Raw genomic sequence first — 22,038 nt, forward strand, 5'->3', positions numbered from 1 at the left:
GAACTGCTGACGCCCACATGGTGTCAGCTGGACTCAGTTGACACTACTTGCCAAATTTATTTCTTTGTCTGCCTCTTGTTTCTCTGTAGGAGAATATGTGGATATCTTGGAAGGCGCACGGAGCATGGAAATGTGCGTGCAGTTGGTGGGAGAGTCTTTGCTTTGTGTAACAGCAGTAGTAGCTCTCTTCAGTGGTATGGGAACAGGGAAAATCCACTAGCACAGAGTCATGGAGCTGTGGAATAGAGGTGGACTTCACAGGTCAGAGGTGTGAGATGATTCCTGGTTTTAACATTACTATTTGTAATTAGTTTTAGGTCAGGACAGTAGCAGGAATCAGAATTTTCTTCAAATGGAACTGTTATTTCTTAAACTCTCACCAAATAGTCTCCTCCAAGTCTGGAGTTTTTTTTAAAAAGAAAAAAAAATCTCATGAAGAAGATATGTTTTGGGTCCTGTACTGCAGCAGAAAGTGTTTGCTGATAGAGTTCTGCCAGGATAGCTATATCAACAACACTCCTTATTTTAAGCACAGCGTGTGCTGGCAAAGAAATGCTTTTATCTGCTCATGGATAAAACTCATATGGCAGAAAGGACTCGGGTTCTGCCAGATGAAAAACTTCTCAGGTTTTTGTCTTACACTGTCAGGAGGGGCTGAGGCATCTCGGATGTAGGCTGAACCCAAATTTTCAGAGAGCCAGAGAAAGTGAGACATTGCTAATTTAGACATGTCTAAAGTTTCTGCTATTTTTTAGATATTATTTCTAGAGTCACAATTTTAAAGAAACACTGTTATCACCAACTCAGAGAGGTGTCAGTGAAAAGGGATTTAAGGTCTTGTAAAAACTGACAGAAAAGATTGATAGACTATATGGTTAATGTCACATTTGCTAATCTAGAGACATCTGAGTAAAAAACGTGTTCTTTTCCTACCACTGTGGATTCTTTTAGTGACTTGTTTTATGGCCTTTATCCAGACCATTCATCTCTTCACACCATCCCAGGTGGCTGTGCCCATCTCTTGGAATAGGTTTGCACATGGTTTTAGAAATCAAGAGGCTTTAGGGAGATAGGTCCTTCTGTCAAGGCAGGAAGTTTCCAATCTAAGTAATCAAAAATAGATGAAGATTTTCTTACATAAAAGCTGTGTGCTTACCCAAAAACCTGTGGATGGAACAGTGACCAGCAGTGTCCTTCAGTTCAGAACCTTCACGAGGTGTAGCTCACTAGCTCCATCATTATTAAATTAGCAAAATTAAGCACTTAGTGGCTTGGAAATGCTGCTAATTGCTGGTGAACAGTGTGTCATTCATGCACAATGTGATACAATCCTCAGTGCAAAGCACCATTTCCATTTTCCTCTGTATAAGCTCATAAGTGCAGAAGGTATTTTCTCCAGGCCCGTTTTTCTGAAAACAGGGCTGTTTATGGAAAGGTAGGACAAAAATAACTACAGAAAGCTCTCAAACCTTTCTGTAGTTTCTTTCTCTCACACCTTGTCTCCCAGGTGTGTGTCTAGGTCTGCCCACAGCAATTACATGAGGACACTGCTACACCCTCTTTCTTCTTGCCCACCAAGAAATTTCCCAGCAGCAAACATGGCTCTAGAGCCTCTCTCAGCTGTGCAGAATGCTCTTCATTATTGCTGATAGCTGAGGGATCTGCCAGGCTTCTTTCAGACTCAGCTGTCCGGCTTTTCTTTAGGTCAGCGCTGTGACTGTTGCTGAAGGTTAGGACAGGTTCAAGCTGCTGAGCAGAGATGAGACACCAAGGCAGAGTTCAAGGGGAGAAAAGATACAAGGGATGGGAGATACAAATGTCAGGAGCATTCCTTTCCATGGGAGCCTTTGTGGGGCTATTTCCCTTTCAGCATTTTTGGTTTATAAGCAATGAAATTGTGAGTTTATACTGGGGGGAAGGAGTACAAATACAGGGTGAGGATCAGCTGGCACCTGATCATTTCTTTGCTGGTAGGTTGAGAAAAGTGCTTGACAAACACAGAATTTATATCCTAATATACTGTATATTTTACTGTATAGTATACATAGTAATATATACTCTTTTGGCAATATTGCCTTTACCATGATTTTCTGTTCTGTTTGTTTGTTCTTCTTTCTCTAAAAGTTACATTTATTGAAAATGGGCTGCAGTTTTGGTTTCTGCTTTGTGTATATAGGAGAGAGTTCGGACTCAATGTTTTATATTCCATTTTCTTTACTGCCCTGTGAATTAAGCAAAACATGTTCTTTGGTTTTGGGATTTAGGACTTAGGAAGTGAGTTAGGCCAACGCAAAAGAGTTACTAGTGCGGATGCACTGAAGATACTTAAGGCTGTGAAAATTAAAAAATTAAAAGAACATGAAAATTTTAAGGCATTTAAAACTTGCTGAGTTTGGGATGAAAGGCAGGTGATGCCTTGGCACAGCAGGTGTACTAATGAGATCCTGGCAATGGCATTCTGGCCATCCAGAAAAAGCTGTGCTCTTCCTAAAGACACTGAGCCCCATTCTGCCTTCCCTCCAGCTGGATCTGGTTCATCCTGAGCCTTGCTTAAACAGGGTGTTTTATCTCCAGCTAAAAATCTGACCTGAAACTGGTACTGAAAACATATTTAAGGAAGAAAGTTAACATCAAGTTATTGAATTGCAGTTCTTCCTTCCCAAGAACAGGAAGAATCTACTCTTTAGCTGTGTGCTGTTTATTTGGAGAGGTACTAAATGGTGATGAAGGAGGATGGAGTGCTTGCTAAATACTGCTGAGATGCTCCAATAGGAGCCTGAGCTTCTGCTCACATCTTACCAGGAGTGCAGAATAATATACCAGCATGGCTTCAGCTCTTAATAATTCTTCTAATGAGCTAAACTTGTGCTCAGCTTGTCTCCTTTTCCCTAATTTTGTGGATCTAAAATCTGAGTATAAATCAGAAGTCACCTGGTTGCCTCTCATAATGTTCATATTGTTTCAGTGCAGCAAAGCCATTTATATTGTTGAATAATAAAAGTAATGCTAGAGCTGATATATCTTATTAAGCTTCATATCAATGGAAGTAATCTTGACCAAACCTGCATTTCAACCCAAGTGGGGGGAATTACAAAATCTGTTTGTCATTGAGGCAGCCATCGTGTTTGCTAATTGGAGCTAATTCTTGCTGTAAATTGGGATACAATTAGTTTGGATTTGACAGCAGAACTGTTGGGTGTTCAACTGGATGGAGCTAATGAGAAATTCTAACTGTGATTATTATGGTTTATCCAAACAGATGATCCTACCTTGCCATAAAATCATGGTCATGCATTCTGCTTTCCTCAGAATTTATGTGTTAAAATTAAACAGGTGGATGTAACAAGACACAGGGAATGGCTCCCAGTGCCAGAGGGCAGGGCTGGATGGGATCTTGGGAATTAGGAATTGTTCCCTGGCAGGGTGGGCAGCCCTGGCACAGGGTGCCCAGAGCAGCTGTGGCTGCCCCTGGATCCCTGGCAGTGCCCAAGGCCAGGTTGGACACTGGGGCTGGAGCAGCCTGGGACAGTGGAAGGTGTCCCTGCCATGGCAGGGGTGGCACTGGATGGGCTTTAAGGTCCCTTCCAACCCAAACCATTCAGTGATTCTATGACTCTTAAGAAAAATATGCTGATTTGATGTAATTAAGAACATACAGTAATTTTTTTTAGATTATTTTAATAGCATTACTTATTTATTACAAGAATTCATTTCGTAAAGGTCATCCTGCTTTTCCATTTGCAGTATGTTCATGCAATAATTACATACTAACATAGTAATAGAAAATTAGTTAATCTCAGCAAAGACTCGTGTATGTGATCAACTTTTCTCACCTCACTTGACTATTTGCACAAGGTCATTGACATACCTTGTTGGTGGAATTGTGTTTATTTGGGTTTTTTTGTGGGCTGTTTGGTGCATTTTGAGCTGGATTGATGTGATGTGCAAGTGATGTGTGATAACCTTCAGTTTCCTAAATGGATATGTAGTTCTTGGAGTTTGAATCCTGACAGGAATATTAGCAATGGCAATTTGAAAGACTGCTGTGAATAGTTACACAAAATATGTTGTTTCAGCAAATGCACTTGATAATCTGGATTCAGGGAAGCATTTGCAGATATAGGACCTGAAAGTGTGTGAATTTGATCAAAGTGTTTTAATCTGAAATGAATATTTATAGTGCTTTGGCAATATTTCCACAGCTTTTATAATGGCTCATGGGTGTATCAGACTACTTTCATTTTCTTACTGTGGAAAAATAATTAATTACTTGGGGCAAGCAGCTAAATAGAGACAAACTTTGCTCTCAGGGTGTTGGAGTGAGGTTCTCATCACAGCTGATGGCTGAAGTGATATCCAGAAGCCCAAGCCACAGCTGCTCATCTCTGTAAGGCAGAGCAGCGAAATCCACAGCCCTGCTTTAGGTCATAAAATCATAGAATCGTTAAGTTTGGAAAAGTCCTTTAAGATTATCAAGCTCAACCAGGACCACCACCATGTTCACCACTCTGAGAAAACCCTCAGTGCCCCACCAGAAACTGCCACTCCTGTAGGGTCCCCCACTCAGCCTCGCTGTTCCCTGCTCACAGTTATTTTTACATTTGTTTATGTTGTCTTCAGATCCAGAAATGAATCTTTTTTTCCCCTACTTAAAAAATGTCAATGGACTCAAGAATCTAACAAGCTTTTTTTCCATAACACCGGGGAACTTAAAATGCTTACATTGTTTCCCTCGCCCAAAGATGAAAACAAACTTGTAGGTCTTGCCTTCTGTCATGAAGTTGAGAACATGTGGATTTAACACCAAGTGCTTGTAGAAAAAAAAGCATTATAAAAATTTCCTAACAATTCCCAGCTTTTGATTAAAGCTGTCCACCCTTGCCATTAAGGCATAAGAAAGTTTGCAGCTAAGCCTTCCTGATGGTTTTTTTAATGCACAAAACTTATTTTTAACCTTTTATTTATTTGTTGCAAGCTGATGCTTCTAGGTCTCTGATGCCATTTTCTCCCTGACATCTGAATGAGTCATAAGGTGCCTTTTATTCATTGTTTTGTTATTTTTCCTGTGTTGCTGATATGTCTTTTGATCTACCTGGCTCACAAATTCTTAAGCTTGGAATTCAACTGCAAGATTAAGCACTGCAGCCTTAGACTGTTTCCACCTTCATCCTTTCATCATTGTCCAATTCAGCTTTTAAGTACAAATCTCTCCTAAGTTTTAATATTTGTTATGTGGTAACCAAAAATCAGTGGGTTTCTGATTTTCTTTTCTCTGGAGTTACTGGAACTTTCTTGGAGTAACTTTAATTTTCCTGGTTGTGATCACTGCTGATAACTGGATTCTGAAATTCAGCTTTTACCTTCCCTTAATGCCTCATGCATTTTATTATTGAAGAGTTTAGAATAAAAGGTAATTTTGGATAAAGGTTAAAAGTAAGAGGGTAACTTTCAGGAAATGTCAACTTAATTTTAGCAAGATTATAAAAACTTTTTTTTGCAAAGCTTTAGAAGATGGGATGTGCTCTGTTTCTTAAGGGCTGTCCAATCTCCAGCATTTTGGACAGTGATCCCTCTAACTAAATTTGGGTGATAATTTGATTGAGACTATGGAAGTTGGATAAAAGTAACTAGCCCTTGAAGTTTTATTCACATCATTTTTATGTCCACACAAATTTGTAATGATGGAAGTTTGTCCTCTGACTTATTTTAAATTCCAGAATGTTTGATGATTTTCCAGCCTATAATTGAGTTAAAATAAGACCTATAAGGAACTTCCCTTCATCTGACTGACATCACAGATGATGCACCTAGACCCTGCCTGCTGCCGGCTGATGAACCTTCAAGGAAATTCTGCCTCTCTTTTGAACTTCCTCATCCAGAGGTTTCATTTATTTGTGCAATTTACTTGTTAAAATTAGAAAATTTTGCTGTTCTCTCATAATTCCTATAAAATTTCTGTATCCATCTCAGTCATTCACACATGATTTTCTTACAAATGTTTCTAGCAAAGTAATCTTGGATTCCTTCTGAGGCTCCAAAATGTTGTTCAAAACCAGAGGCATTGGTCTCCTCCTGGTTCATGTTAGTTCAAGTGCTAGAGTAGATGTTAATTAACAGAATATTTTATAAGAGCATAATTTCTGGATTCACTCTTCATTTTAAAAACCATGTCTGCTCTACAACTGGGGGAAAAAAAAAAATCAGAGATTGGCTCTTGCATCCTTATTTCCCGTGCAAGATCTTCCATTTCAGCTGCTTAAAGTACTCATTTTAAATATTGTGCTATACAATTAACAGACAAGACTGTGGAAGGGAAAAGAATGGCAGGAGCTCTTTTGGCTGTAAGCTGCAATCACAGAATACCAGAACGGGTTGGGTTGGGATCATAAAGCCCATCCAGTGCCACCCCTGCCATGGCAGGGACACCTTGCACTGTCCCAGGCTGCTCCAGCCCCAGTGTCCAGCCTGGCCTTGGGCACTGCCAGGGATCCAGGGGCAGCCACAGCTGCTCTGGGCACCCTGTGCCAGGGCCTGCCCACCCTGCCAGGGAGGAAGGGAAGAATTCCTCTTTCATATCTGCTCTAACCCTGCCCTCCTTGAGTTTTGTGTTGCAGGAAACCAGCAGTGAAGGAAAAAGAGGCTGCACCTTGCCTTGGTCCTTCCCTGCCCTGCAGCTGGGTCAGATGTGCTCCCAGTGTGGTTTTGATGAAGTTTAATATTGCGCTGCCCTTTTTACATTATTTGAGACAAGCCTCATCTTAGCTCCTGATGTGCAATGTATTTCTTTTACCAGCAAGACCTAACGAGTGTCAGCCAGGGAGCGGCTGGGCCTTTGCTAGCAGCTGACTGACAGCAATGGGAGCTGAAGAATAACACAAAGCCTTGCAAATCCCATTTTTCTGCCTTGCAAATGCATATGTACTGCCACTGAAACATGCTAAAAACACAGTTAATTTCATCATGTGGTTCAAAATACAAAGGTTCCGTGTCCTTTCAGTGTGGGCAATTGCCTTTATTTCAGTGCCCAAATTATCTCTTCTTTTCTCCCCCTCTTTAAATCTAAACACATATGAAATCTGTTTGATCTGCAACGCTGGATCAAGATATTATTTGTGTGGAAGGCGGTAAAAAACATTGTGAAGTATCTTAGTATTTCTCAATACCAACACAGTGGGTAAGCTACTGTTGCTTTAAAAATATAATGTGAAAACTATAATGAGAAAAAGTTTGGATTTGGGCCAAAAAATTTAAAACCTTTATGGTGGATTAAACTGTTTTGCAACTAAATACTGCTTTTCTCTGAAACAACCTATTCCCTCACGCAGCTAAATACTGCCATATGTTTAAATTCTTGCAGGCCTCCTAAGGCTGACCCAGAAGAAATGTCAACAAATGTTTGTGAGTCCTTGTGGCCTTGTAACATTTCCTTTAAAAAGTGAAGAATGGAACAGCAGGAGCTGTAACACTCCCCCAGAACAGACATATGAAGGCATATGGCTGACATGGGAGCCTGCTGGCTCTTCCAAGATTGCTGGCTTCATTTTTAAGGATCCTTTTTTTTTTTTTTTAATTCCTCAAGACAGCTAAACTTGTCTCTCTGTTTGGTGAGTTGCTCTGTTCTGCTCAGAGCTGAGTTTGGGATGCCTGGGGTCTGTGCAGCCCCTGCTGTGCCATGGGAGAGCCCACAGGTTGTTCCTAAAAGTGGCAGATGGGGAAATCCAGGGAGGGTGAGATGTGGTGGCTCCGAGCTGGGGATGTCCCAAAGGATATTCAGGCAGCTCTGTACACACAGGAGTTTGGGTAGCTGGGAAGGTTTTCTCTGTAGAGCATTAACCCAGTGCTGGCTCTGCTTTTGACAATTAAAATAAATTACATTTGCTGAACAGCGCTGAATAGTTGCACTTAACTTTCATTGCAGATGTGGTTTTATTGCTACTTAACTGTAGGGTTTGAGTTCGCTGATATGGGGGAAGATTTATCAAATGTACAGGATCTCAAGTTTTTTCCAAGTCAAAATGATTTAATTGTACAAAGGCATTAGACTTCCAATAGAATTTGTGCTCAAAAAAATCTTTGATGCCTTAGATCACTTTTCTTCTTCCCTATACATGTCCTTTCTTCCAATTATTATTTTTAATTAATTGAAATATTCCTGTGCTGTACTGAAGTAACTCCAATCCTGGAAATCTCCACGGCATAAAGCAACCAGAAGGGTAAAAACCAGCTCCACAGCTCAACTTCCAGCTGCCTGTGCTTCATCTTCCTGATAATGTACATTTCACTCCCTATTCCTAAGGCATGTGGGAACATCTGTGTCCATAAGTCCAGCTCTGCAGGTTTTTGTGTCTCAGAGGCTGCTCCAGGCCAGCTGGGTGAAATTTGTGGATTATCACATAGAGAAGGAAGGGCAGTGACTGTGCCTTGGGTACTCATCCAGATTTCTTTCTCTCATGAAACATCAGATCTTGCTCTGCAAGTTGTGACTTTTGGTCACTTTTGTATTAGTCCATTGAACCGGATTTGTGGCTGTGCAGTACTTTAAACCCTGAAACCTTGACCTTTTGAGTTACAGCAGTGGGTGTCTCAATACCACAAGATATTTCTTCAAAAAGTATTTTGGAAGGTAATTTATGTAATTGCTCATAAAATTATACTGTCTTGATGTGCGGGACTGGTAAGGTTGGTTTTCTCCATCGTGGCTGGGGCAGTTTCTGTGCCCTGAAAAATTAGAACATAAACCCAGCCTTTGAATAAAATGCAAACTATAAATGGAAAAAATCCAACATTTAGTGGAGTTTCTGTGGTTTATTCCTCATGCCTTTTTTTTTTTTTTTTTCCTCTGGGCTCTGCCATTACAGTAATAGGAAAACAATTATGTAAAAACAATGAACATCTTGCATGTGATTGACAGAATGAATAACTAGATTTCTTTTTTTGAAAGGGAGTGGGAAAGCTTATTATTGGCATTTGAAACCTCTCAAATTAATTGTGTGAAGTGTTCAGCCACAATTTAACATGCAGAATGCTGTCTGCTAGAAAGGACTGCAATGTAATTATAATTTCTGTGACTGGAGAACCAGCAAGGTGTTGAAGCTGAGTTCTCCACACTCTCAGGTAAACTCCTTAGGGGGTTTGTTTCCCTATAACTCAGGCTGACACTATCTGAAAATGAAATAACAGATTTGTTTGGCCATGTTGAGCTGTCAGGTACTCATAAGTCTCACGAACTCGAAGCTGATAGCACAGACACGAGTGTGTGTTTATGTTCTCCAAGTGGAGAGCTCACCAAATTGAACATTAAGTGTGCAGACAGCCTCAGTTTGGCTCAGTTCCACAGCACACATATGGAAAAAGGTTGGCTCCCATAAGAAATAATTATATGGCCATCTCATTCTGGGTTTAGAGCATCTCAGCATTGGTTGTGAGAGTAAATCCGCTCCCCTTCCCGGCGTTCCCAGATCCAGGCGTTAATTGCTGTCTCCAGCTCCTGGGGCTGAGGCGCAGAGCCCGTGCTGACCCCAGCCCAGCCCAGCCCTGTGCTTGTCCCGTGCCAGGGCTGCAGGAGCAGCTCTGATCACCAGCCCTGTGCCCTGCTCGCCCAGGCCCCTGTGGGCTGGGCACACTGGTGCAGCCTCAGCTCAGCCTGCAGCTCGGGCAGGGAGATCTCACATCTGCCAGCAAGGCTGCCCAAGGCCACCCAGAAGGCTTCAGTTGTGGCCTGGAACATTCTTCCACCCCTGTCCAATTCAATTGAAAAGGAAAAAATGTTACTGCTGTGTGAGAATTATTGCAGTTATCTGTTTTAGACAAGCCTTTGGCAAACAGGCTTTTCTGTGCTTTTGGGGAGAGTCACATTTCTGCACAGCTGGTAAAGTGACTCCATTATTATGAAGTTATCTTTGACTTTTATTAGTAATTAGAATCATGGAATCATAAAATATTTAGGCTGGAGAAGCTCTTCCAGCCCATGGAGTCCCAGTCGTGCCCAATGCCCACCCTGTCCCCAGCCCAGAGCACTCAGTGCCACCTCCAGCCCTTCCTGGGACACCTCTAGGGATGGGCATTGCAAAGCTCCCTGGGCAGCCCCTGCCAAGGCCTTAGCAGCCTTTCCATGGGGAAATTCCTGCTGGTGCCCACCCTGAGCTGCCCTGGCCCAGCCTGAGGCTGTTCCCTCTGCTCCTGTGCCTGTTCCTGGGAGCACAGCCCGACCCCTGGCTGTCCCCTCCTGTCAGGAGCTGTGCAGAGCCACAAGGGCCCCCCTGAACCTCCTTTTCTCCAGGCGGAGCCCCTTCCCAGCTCCCAGGGAGGTTATTTCCATGCAGTTTTCCTTTTTCTCTAAGGATGTTAACACTGGGCACTCCTTGCTCAGTCCCAAAAAAAAGCCACTGAAACTTAGGGAGAGCTGTGCTTCTGAAATCTGGTCAATCAGCGGAGACAGGTTCTCAGTATTTGGCCAGCAAGGGTTTGTTGCTTTATTAGTGTTGTTTTCTGTTGGTTTTGTTTTGGGTTTTGTTGTTGTTTTTTTTTTGGTTTTGTTTTGGTTTGGTTTTTTATGATCCTTTTATTTTCCTAAATATATCCTCTTGTTGGTTGAATATAAGTTTACCACATGATTGCCAGTGGTACCCTGGAGCTCATTTATTGTTATTTAAAGAACTGCCTACAGCACCTAGGACTATCTCTACCAGGTAATATCACTGACAGATACCAGCAGGAATTTTTGCCTAATTGTGCAGTTTCTCTGGAATATGCAGAGCACTTGCTCTGTTATTGTTTGGTTGTGTGTTTCTACTTCACAACAATTGTTTGGAAGAAACCTCCTAATGCACTTGCTTGTAGCATGTTATAATTACACCACAGAAAATTAATGCCTCGGTGCTTTTTGGGCAGCATAATGAAGAGCAGACAAATGTTAAATATTAATATTGTCAACTATTCTGGTTCATTGTGGCTGTGAGCTTTGGTGTTATGAACACGTCATTACCTGCTGCAGCTGACATACAGATATGTGCTCAAGTTCCAGCTCCATGAACAGATGGGAAGGCAGGTTAGCAAATGACAAAGTAACTCCATAAAAAAATATTAGTGTATTGTAATTTCTGGAGTGATATCCTGAAATTATAGGTGGTGGAAAATCGTGTCATCCTTGCTATAAATATTGCTGAAATTCTGCAAAACTCTATTAGTTGTGAGTATGAACTGCACAGCAAGTATCAAGAAATACTCCTAGTCCTTTCTCATCTCCCAAGTTCTTACTCACTGATATTTAGCTCTGTTTTAATGGATATTTCTTAAAAATTACATATATCTATATAATATACATAAAAATATATGTGTGTGTATATATTATATATACACAAATATATTATATTATGACAGTCTCAAAATATCAGTTGCTCAGTATTGTTCAGTCCTGAAAAATGAAATTACCAGTTAAAGAGGATTTGGGATTGTTTTCCTTTTTGAATCAGTAATGATTATCTTGTCTATCTGCACTTCTTTAGGCTATCTTTTGTCCACATTTAAAGACTGCTTCATGGACAAATTAATGTGTTTGACATTGCCTTGTCCTTGATTGAGAAGCCAAGTGTGTAATGTCCTTTGAGGAAACACAAAAGGAAATGAGGAAAAGCCAGTGAGGAAGGACAGAGACAGAATGGCTTCTGGGTGACCTAAAATGAATTTACAATCCATTTTCCCTTCCTGTCACCCTCCCTAGATCTAGACAAGCTGTGACCTCTGGGAGGAGAATGGAATAGGAATAGGCAAAGGGATATATTTGGTCCAGAAATAAAACTGAATGAAACTTTTTTAAAAGCCTTACAAATGTTTGAAGAGTCATTGTAGGGTTTGCAATAGGGTCCCCAGAATGAATAATGGATCTTCCTGGGCTGACAGAGATATTCAGTGAGTTGAATGAGGCTCACAGAAATTCAGAAACATCAAATCTCTGGGGTGGCTTTGAACAACTCCTCTTTTCTTTATTTATTAATAAAAGGAAGAAGGTAGGAAAAAATGTCCCTGAGACCAAAGAATTCTGTCTCTCTTGAGTCTCTTGGACAGACTCTGAGCTATTCTCCTTTATGGTATCTCTGATGTCCCAGAATTATTCTTCCTTGGGTGTCTCCAGTGGACCTGGAACCAGCAGGATGATTTTGTAGAACATTTATATAAAGATTTTTCCAAAGGTTAGTTGAATTTATTTTCTGTGCTGAGTGTCCCCTACAGCTTGACTAATGGAGACATTCAGCATATACTTCAGTGGCTCTCAATTTTTAGGGTTTTTTTTCAGGTCACTAGAAGAGATTGATAAAAGAGAGCAGAAGAAAGCCAGAGGAAAGAAATATAGAACAGCCTCCTGAAAGATAATAAAAATAGAGCACCAAATGCTAGTGCGCATCAAATCCACAGCCTCTGCTATGGATTTGCTCTAGAGGAAGGATCTGGCCATTCATGTTTAGTGGAAGAAAAGCACCAAAGAATAGGAAAATGGCAAGTGGAGGATGCAAACCAGAAAAAAAAAAAATCCCAAACTGTAGGGAAAATTTGCCATAAAAATCTTTCAGTGCTGACAAGCTCCCAATCCGTGGTGTCTGACATCTGCTGCCAGTGGAAGCTGAGCTCCAGTGTGACTCAGAAGGCTTCAGAGCAGCTCTGTGTGCCTGCTGCACTGGCAGGAACTGATTTGGTATGCTCTGCATGTAGAAATTGCTTTTCCAAGAGAGAACATATACGAGCCTTTTACTGGTAGCGGCTCAAGAACAAGGTTTGAGATAATCTGCTAGACGACAAAAATGAAAAGTCAAGTTTTAGAGTACAAATGAAGTGCTTTTCCTACATGTAGGTAATTTGAATTATATAGAGTGTGGTACATAGAAATACTTGTTTAAGCATGAAAAACTTGTATAATTTTTAATTCACATAGATTTATTTGCATCTGTATACATGTGTATGCACAAAAAGCCAGTAGCTGCTTGATGTGGATCCAAATTTAGATTTTAGAGGAAGCTCAGGGAAGTTGGAAACATTGAAATAGGGGGCTTGATTTGGGATATTTAAAATGACAGAACACACCTGCCTGCAGGCCTCCCAATCCACTCATATTTCTGGTACCTGGGTAGGATGGGGCTGCAGCAGCGTGAGGATAATTAATACAGACTTCACCCTCCAGGGCCCATCGTTTGCCTCCAGGCCCTTGTGACCCAAAAGCAAAAAAAGCTGATAAAGTCATATGGTACGGGTGAGCACAGGACTGGGCACTTATGTGATTCACAGAGGGCTTTTGGAGGGAGGTTAATTTCTTCCTTGTGAGCCCACATGAGCCTTTTCTGTCCTGCTGGGTAATTTGGCCTCAGATGGGTGAGATTTGGGCTTTAGTCTGCAGACTGTTAACATCCTGCAAAGCACTGAGATGTGATTTTGTCTCCCACGAGGGCACACAGCTACCCTGCTCCGAGCTTCCTTTGTGCCTGGTTTGTGCTCTCCCAGCTGGGTGTTGGGGTGGTGGGTTTGGCAGAGCTGCTCTGCTCTCCTGGCTGCCTGCCTGTGCCACAGCAGTGTGGGTGCACAAGGGATGGGAGCAACAGGGGAAATGTTTGGCAGAGTACAAAGTCAGAATAGTTCATAAGAAAGTGAAACAGGCTGTTAACCTGCTTAGAACAGAACCTTGTTTGTGTGAAACCTTCTCTGCAGCGCTTGCGTTTTGTCCTTCTCCCGTGAGGCCTGCACAAGGCATCCCCCTTGTGTGGAGAGGAGCTTTCCTCCTGGACAAAGGTACAGGACTGTACAACTTTTTGAGTCAAATGCTGGTTTTGATCCTCATTTCATGTCAGTCTTCTTGGGTTGAGAACAGCTCCTCCAGGACTGAGCCCTGTGTGTGGACACAGGCATTAACTCTTCCGTGCCTCGGAAGCAGAAGGCAGCAGGACTCTCTCAGGTGCTGCAGGTGGTGCTCCTGTCCCTGCTGCTCGGGAGTGCACAGGGCAGGGAAAACTCCCCCAGCTCTGAAATCAGAGTTATTTACCCTGGCCTGCCAACAGACCTGTCACTGGGTGTGTGTGGGGAAGGCAGATTATCCGAATTGCTCTTCTGTCCTTTCTGCTGCAGTTCTTGACTTTTGCTTTGTTCCATACCTTTGTACCTGACCATCTTTCAACCCTTACGTGTCCATGTCCACACAGAGACATTGATCATGCTGCTGGTGTCAGCTGTGGATATTAATTAAGTGACAGCCTTAATAACCTAAGTGAACATTGAATTTGGAGCTGCTTTCAGTGGTGCAGTCAGACCAGGTGTCTTCCAGAGCCCCTTCCCACCTGAATTATCCTGGGCTGCTCTGTTAGTTGCTGACTGTGAGATTCCCATTGCTTGGCTCAGCTGCTTGGAATCAGAAGGAAAACCATTTTCTCCTGCAAGCAGAGCATGAGTTTATTTACTTGCTAAGACAATGGCTAGCACAGGAGCAATTTTTACACGGCCAAGGACACTCACCCTGGTCAAGGCCCCCAGATCCGAGTTCTCTAGAAGTGTTAAATAATCCCTGTTGTACACTGAGATTTAAACCCCAGTGCAGATCCATTTTTTTTTTACACCTAAACAGAGATTACTGTATATAAAAATATGGTGCGGTGCTGTGTTATGTAGTAGGGCCTAGAATAAAACTCTGACAGGAAGCAGATTTTGTTGAAGCTGTGTTCCTGAAATGCAAATTGCAAAAATGATCATAATAACTTCATGCAAATTGTATTTATACAGATGATCCAGCTTCAGGAGAAAGGGGAGTTTGGGCAGTGCATAGCACAGAGCAGCAAACACCAAAAATAGCATTGGGGAAGTCAAGTGTAAACTTTATTTTAAGACAGAACTTATACCTACATCTTTAGAACAGTTAATTATTCAGTGAGGAGAGAAGTGAGAGAAAAAATGGGGAAGCTCTGCACCCAAACAGCAGAGATCCTCAGCTGGCATGTGGGAGCTCTGAGTTCCAGCCTCTTTCCTCTGTGTTTTATATGGATTAGTGCATTTTTCAGAGGTGAAATGTTTTATAGTGTGCCTTTGCTCACTTTCAGCAATGGCTCCAAGGTTAAGTGATGTGTGGCAGGGCCAGACTGCAAATTCATGATAGTACCATAGAAAGCTCACAAATTCCTAAACCTTTGTGATTGTGAGCTCAAACCTGCATAATTGTTATTTTAAATTACATTAGGTTCCTTTTTCTTTTTTTTTTTAATTTTACCATTATTGTTGTTGTTTATTGCATACATTCTGAGTATTTAATAGAGTAATCTGTTTCATAGGTTATGAATACCTGCATTTTTTGTAGGCTAGTAATAATTAATCACAGGGGGAGAAAAACCCTTCAGCCACTCAGTCCATTGGCCTGTGCTGTGTAAAAACCTTGTTCCTGTATAGGATTTCAATAAGTAGTTTATGATCAATAATTCAGCCAAGAAGTTTTGACTTCTCCAGGTTTTAATTCAGCCATGCAGATGTCTCTGGCACTTTTAATATGATCAGCACTCTTTACTTAAGCAATAATTTAGATTATTAGGGTTTTTCTTTAATCATTGTGTGTGGTGTCAGTTGTGTTTCCATAGGCACTTCTCCAGCAAATTGTAATCAAATAACCATTTATGTGGAAACCTGAGGCAATGGAGTTCTGACTGTGCTGGAAATGCTTTTTGAAGTGTCATATTTATGGAATATTTTAGTCTCTTTCAGTCATTTCTGTGATATTTACCAGAATTTTCATTGGGCTTGAAAAGAGTTGCAAAAATCTGGCACCGTTTCATTTCAGAAACTCATCCCTGATGCTTTTGGATTTCTCAGTTAGAAATCCACAGTTTAAATCCTTTTATGATTGTGAGCAATTTGTTTCTATTTCATTAAACTCTCAAATATGCTCCCAAGTTTATTTCTGGAACTGCTCTTCTGGAAATATTTAATTTTAGGGGCACAATGGATGCAATTTTTCTCCAATTTGAGATCTTTGTGGATTTCTAATATTTTTCATCTCTCTTGATAAGAGTAATGTACCTGGGTGTTTTTTAGAGGGACAAATGTGTGTGTGGTGCATCAGAAAAAGGGAAAATGAAAATAAACAGAGGTTTGGGGTTGTTTTGGGTTTCCTCAGCATAAATCTCGTATTTTGCACTCACCTCGATTGTGTTGGTTTATTCACTTTGCCAAATGGCCCACAGAGCTGTGAATATTTATTTAGTGTTGTTCCTAATCGTTTTTCTAATAGGGAATTATTTGGGTACAATGAAAGACATTTGTAAATGAAGCAGATAAGCGCTTTGGCAGACAAGGAGTGTTTTGTCCAGCACAAGAATTCTATTGTCCACTGCTTTAGTTGTCAAGTGCCTGGGGAGCCCAGGATTTATGATGATGTTACAATGGCCCTTTCAGAGGGGACTCTAAGAAGCTGTGAGATTCCGTTCCTCTGCTTTTCAGACTCCCAAATCTTTTTATGGTGCGAGGACAATGCCGGATTCAGCTGCTGCCGGGGCCCGTCTCCCATCGGGCGCTGTGCAATCATGACCACGGTGACAATGGGCCGGGCTCCTGCCCCGCTCCTCTTGGCACCTCGCATCGCCCAGCCCTCAAGCGCGGCTTCTTTCGCCCCAAAAACTCTTGTTAGGCCGTGTGGTTTAAAGAGCCACTGTGGCAAATCTCTTTGGAGCGTTGGAACTGTTTAATGGATTTTTTTTAAAGTTTTCTTGTAATTGTAGTTGGACTTTGAAACAGCCTTCTGTAAATACAGCAGTTGGGGGGCCTTGGCTTTTCGCCCTTTTGTAAGCGTTATAAAGTTATTAGAAATCCTGAAGGCATATTCAGAGAAATAGGAAAATAAAAGGCATGCAGAGAAAATAGGAAAATTAAAATGTTATACAGTAAAGTAATAGGCATCTGATAAATGAAATGGTAATAGGAAGTAAATAGGTATCTGACACCTAAATATCAATTACTCAAACTGTTCTGTCTACAGTCACAAGGATGGAAATAGTCTCAAACTATGTTTTTTATGAAAATTGATATCTGGAAGGGTTTCTCCTTGCTTGATATTAATATGAAGATTTATTTACTGCTAATAATGGTCAATGCTACAAAAAGTATCATTTTGTAACCCCTGATATTTGTTGAAATGCAGTGTGACTGCAGAATAGAGGCTGCAATTGGCAGTGAAATGATCATTTGCCATTTATCATCTATTGTTCTTTAAGATGCTTCCAGCCCAGCCCACTGTGTGGTTCCATGATTGGTGCCTTTGCTGGTGGCCAGGTGGATGCACAGGGAGAAGTTAATGGAGCTGCAGGTCAGGTGGGGACTGGCAGTGTCTGATCAAATCTCTGAGGCTTTTAAAAACAAAAGAAGAGCTTAAAAAATTGGATGGTAGGGATATTTAAGAGGATATTTTGAGAAGTCCTTATCCAAGCAAATTCAAATGTCTCGGGCATAAAGGAGTCTTGAGCTGCAAAGTCATCCATAAAGATGTTGTTTTCTGTAAAGATATTGAACAAATTCTCAAAATGAGGGAGTTTATTTCAGTTTCAGTCATTCATATGAATTGTGAATTAGTTCAAAAGGGTCCTTTGAAAAAAAAACCAAAAAACCAAAAACTTGCAAAATGAATATATTTCCAAGTGCCATAGGTACTTCATAGCATGAATGTGTGTACTTTTACTAACCAAGTGCTTTTACATTAGTGGCTAGGTCATCACACAAATCATCGCTCCACAGAGCTTAACCTTAGCAAAACTCACTGTCTAGGAATGTGCTTTTATGGCATGTGTATACCAATTTTTGAAAAGGACTCAATGTATTTGCAGTTGTGAAGGGCTACAGAAGCCATAAGACTTTATTTCTTCCTTCGATGGAGCAAGAGTGAAATATCTTTGTGCAATACTGAATATAAAATAGCTAGTCAATGCTTGTTTCCTTTTCAACACTTGTGCTGGGAACTCTGAAATTCAACCTGTGCTGCTGAACTGGGTTTTTTTGCAATTAAAACTTGATTGCTTTAACAGGGGTGAAAAGTGGGTATAAAATGAAGGATTGATACAGAAGACGTATCTTTAACAATTAAGCACTGCAGAAAATTACTGACTTGGATCTATCAGCCCAAATTACACAGCTATTTTTTAATAATTAAATAATTAGTTCTAGAAATTTTCAGTTAATACATTTGGAGGTACTAGGGAATCTAGCCCAGTTTCCTTGGCTGGAATGAATCTTAGTTCTAGAATTCAGTTAGGGCTGTTTAAGTGTCTATCAAGGTCTCAAATGAACCTCAGGAATGCAGTGTCTGCACCTGCAGGTAACAACAGATCACACTGAGTATTTCCTTTGCATTCAGTCACATTAATTATATTTTATCTATATTTTACTTGTGTGGGGACATTGTCAGAAACACCTGGGATGATGAGGTGCAAAATGATGAGGTGTGAGGATGACTGCTCTGGGAAATTGTGACCATCTTTAATTTACCAATTTAAATTCAAGACTTGTCATGAGAAATGATTCAGCAGGTTTCTTTCTGTTTCTGCTCCCTTTGTCCAGACTGTCTCAACTTCCTGCCCCATTTATGAAAGAATTGTAGCCACTGAAACTGCTGTAGATGCACTTCTTACAGGCAGAGGCACCTCTTAGTTGTTTGGGGAATTTTTGGGTTTGTGGTTTTCTTGGTTTTTTTGTTTTGTTTGGTTGGTTGTTTTTTGGGTTTTTTTGCTTCAGATGTTTTCTCTTATGTATTTTTTTCACTACTGTAGTGGCAGTTCCACTTCCTAAAATAATCTTCTTCCTTTTCCATCATAATGATAAACCCACTAATTTTCTAATACGCCTTTAGAGCACTTAGAAATGTTCAAAGCATATCTTGCTGGTTAATAGCATCTGCAGCTGTTCTCTTTTTCACTACAGTGTGTCTTGTCTTGGATAACGTTGCCAGAACAGATTTTTTGTAAAAAATTTTGTGAAAGAATTTTTTTTTTTGTGAAAGAATTTTGATATGGCCTCAAGCATTTTAGTTATGGGAACAGTGTAGCAAAAGTGAGTCTTAAATATTCCAGCTTGGATGGGGCTGGGATGGTGGGAGGTCTCCCTGCCCATGACAGGGGTGGCACTGGGTTATCTTTACGGTCCTCTCCAAACCTGGCCTTCTGTGATTCTAGGAAAAGGCTATTCATTAATTATAAGTAGTATTTAATTGCTTGTCTTCAGACTCTCTTTAGGCTGCTGTGGTAGTTTATAGACTATGCTTCTGTTTCCTTTTTTATGGTCCCACCAAGAGTTTGGATTTCAAAAGTCCTTTTTCCTTCTTTGCAGGCAGAGCTGAAGTAGTGGCTGAGAGGCAGCAGAGAGCTGACAGGTGTCACAGCTCCTGAAGTGGCATTTCAGATGTGTGGAATATGCTACATCAACTGGCAGCAGGTTTCCAGTGGGTGAAGGTAAGTCCTGCATCCAGCCCTGTGATCTTCTGGGGGATGTCAGGGATCCGTGGCTGGGACCTTGTTTCTGCAGTGTCTATAATGTTTGTGCAGTATAGGGAACATTTCTGCAGGCACTGATCCCTCAGAGAGTTTAACCAGAGCTCCTGATAGCTGTCAGCCCTAGGACACAGACCATCCTTCTACCTCTGTGCAGCACAGTTTGATAAGGGACATGTTTTGAAGCCCATTTGTTGAATTTCTTGTTTTAAACATCACTTGAAAATTCACAGCAGCAGAGCACTGAAGAACAGAAATGTAATAATATTTCTGATATTTAGGTTTACAGCTGAATGTGATCAGTCAAACAGGTTCATGCTTTGCTTATTCTAGTGAGTGATTAATTCCAAATTTGGACTCTCTCTCTGATATTTTGTGCAATACTATTGAGCTCAGTATAACTGCTCAGAGTTGGGTTGGGAAAGTAACTTCATGGTGATCCTTAGGCTTCAGAGAAGGTGGAAAGTGTGGAAGTACAGAGTTTGGGAAACTCTAGACGTAAAAATAGTTGGATCTGCTGCTCTGATGCCTTTAATTTTTCAAATCCTTTTCAGTTGTGCTGTTGCTGCGATTCCACAGAGGTGGGAATCGCTCACTTACAGGAGTGTCCATTGTTTGTTTCTAAGTTTAACACAGAAACAGATAAGGTGCAATAGATAATAAATATCTAAACAATGTCATTTTTACAGAATCAAAGGCATGAGCCCACCTGAATTTTGTGGGATAAAAAGTTCAGTGCCAGCTCTTTGTCTTGCTGATTCATGCACAGTTTGTACATTCACTTCGCTCAGGTCTGGCTTGACAGGTGCTTCATTTCTGTGAAAATTCCTTAAATGACATGTATCTTATTTCTGGCAGCCAAATGGACCAACCCTTCAACATCCTTCTGAGCAGCTCTAGGGGATGTGTGTGTGGTGTCCTCAGATTTGGGGAGGGGACAGCAGCAGCCAGGCTGGGTAACACCAGCAGCACTGGGTTGAATTAACTCCTCAGCCATGGCAGAGCTCAGCATGGCAGATTCTGGTCCTGTCTGAACACAAAAGCCATATTTTGCAAACAGTGCTCAGCTCTTGTTTAGATCCAGTTTCTTAACAGAATGATTCTAAAGAGGGTTTGAAGACTTCCTCACTAGGTTTCAAATTCATTCCTGGGTATCAAGAAGACATAGAGAAAATATCTGAAATTAGTTCTGCATGTCTCTGTTCCATGCACAGTTACATGAATTTTCTCACCACAGTTTTGTATCTTTTGGCATTTTCCAATATCTCAGTTCATGGTTTCGTTCAGGCCCCTTTCTACTCCACTTGTTCCTGACTTCAGAGCTACTTCCAAACAGACTTAATTTTTCGAAATTAAAGGATTGTGAGGAATAAGCTTAAAGGAAAACAGCCCATCACTCTCACTAGTGTGTGAGATAAGTGAATTTTAACTGGGTCCCTACCGCAATTTTATCTGACAAAGTGTTGTCTTTTTTTCATAGACTTCTTTGCATTTCAGAGTTAAAGTAAATAATTTGTGAAAGAAAGCTTCCTGCAGAGAGACTGTGGGATGTTCCCTCTGCTTGGAGTGTGAAGTGTCTCCCTGCAAAAGAGGAGGAACAAGAGCTGCTTTTGTTGATTATCATGTAAACCTGTGACTCCATATGCTTCCTAAATTCTCTTCCCTTCTTTTGAAGGATCTTTCTTAAATTACTTCCAGCTGTGCCTATTCAGGAATGCAAATTTCCTGTTACAGTATCTGGATAATGACAAGAGTTGAGAAGGTAAAATATTCATGTTTAACTATTGTTCATGGAACAAAGAGCAGCGGGGCAGACAGCAAGGCCCTGCTGAGCTGCTGGGGGCTGTGACACAGCCTTGGCTCAGTCACTACAGAAGGTGACCAGGGAGCTACAGGAATATCCTGACAGGACATTTTCTTCCTGTGCTGCTTGGATTTTCTATACTGAATTTCAAGAGAGACTGAGGGTAAGCACTACAGATTATACACTTTCCTATGATTATATATTATTCTGTAAAGCATCCCACAGGAATAAAGGGTCCTCAGGACCCCTAAAAAGAATACTCTTATAGAATCATAAAGTCAGGGAATCTCAGAATGTGTGGGGCTGGAAGGGACCTTAAAGCCCATCCAGTGCCACCCCTGCCATGGCAGGGACACCTTGCACTGTCCCAGGCTGCTCCCAGCCCCAGTGTCCAACCTGGCCTTGGGCACTGCCAGGGATCCAGGGGCAGCCACAGCTGCTCTGGGCACCCTGTGCCAGGGCCTGCCCAGCCTCCTAGGGAGCAATTCCTTCCCAATACCTGACTGAATTTCTCCTCTGTCAGTGTGAAGCCCTTGCCCCTGTCACTCCAGCTTCTGGTGCAGAGTCCCTGTCCACGCTCCCTGCAGCCCTCCAGATCCTGGAAGGTTATGATGGGTTCATCAGATGGGGTGAGAAACTGAAGTTCACTTCCTGAATATAGAAATTAGTGCTTATAATGCATACTTTGCCTCTTTCATATGTAATATTTCATTCTTATGTAGAAAGACCATAATGGGAAAACCATAC

General features: G+C 41.3%; 1 protein-coding gene across 2 annotated transcripts in view; it reads left to right on the forward strand.

The window, feature by feature from the left end:
- The window catches only part of CDH11 (cadherin 11), an 80,986-nt gene that overhangs the window by 20,329 nt on the left and 38,619 nt on the right, over window positions 1–22,038 (forward strand). For both annotated transcript variants that reach the window (XM_064387068.1, XM_064387070.1), the window contains one exon: window positions 19,327–19,448. The gene's annotated coding sequence lies outside the window, so the exon portion shown is untranslated. The remainder of the gene's footprint in view (window positions 1–19,326; window positions 19,449–22,038) is intronic.

This window comes from Passer domesticus, chromosome 12 (assembly GCF_036417665.1).
Source record: "Passer domesticus isolate bPasDom1 chromosome 12, bPasDom1.hap1, whole genome shotgun sequence".
NCBI lineage: Eukaryota > Metazoa > Chordata > Aves > Passeriformes > Passeridae > Passer > Passer domesticus.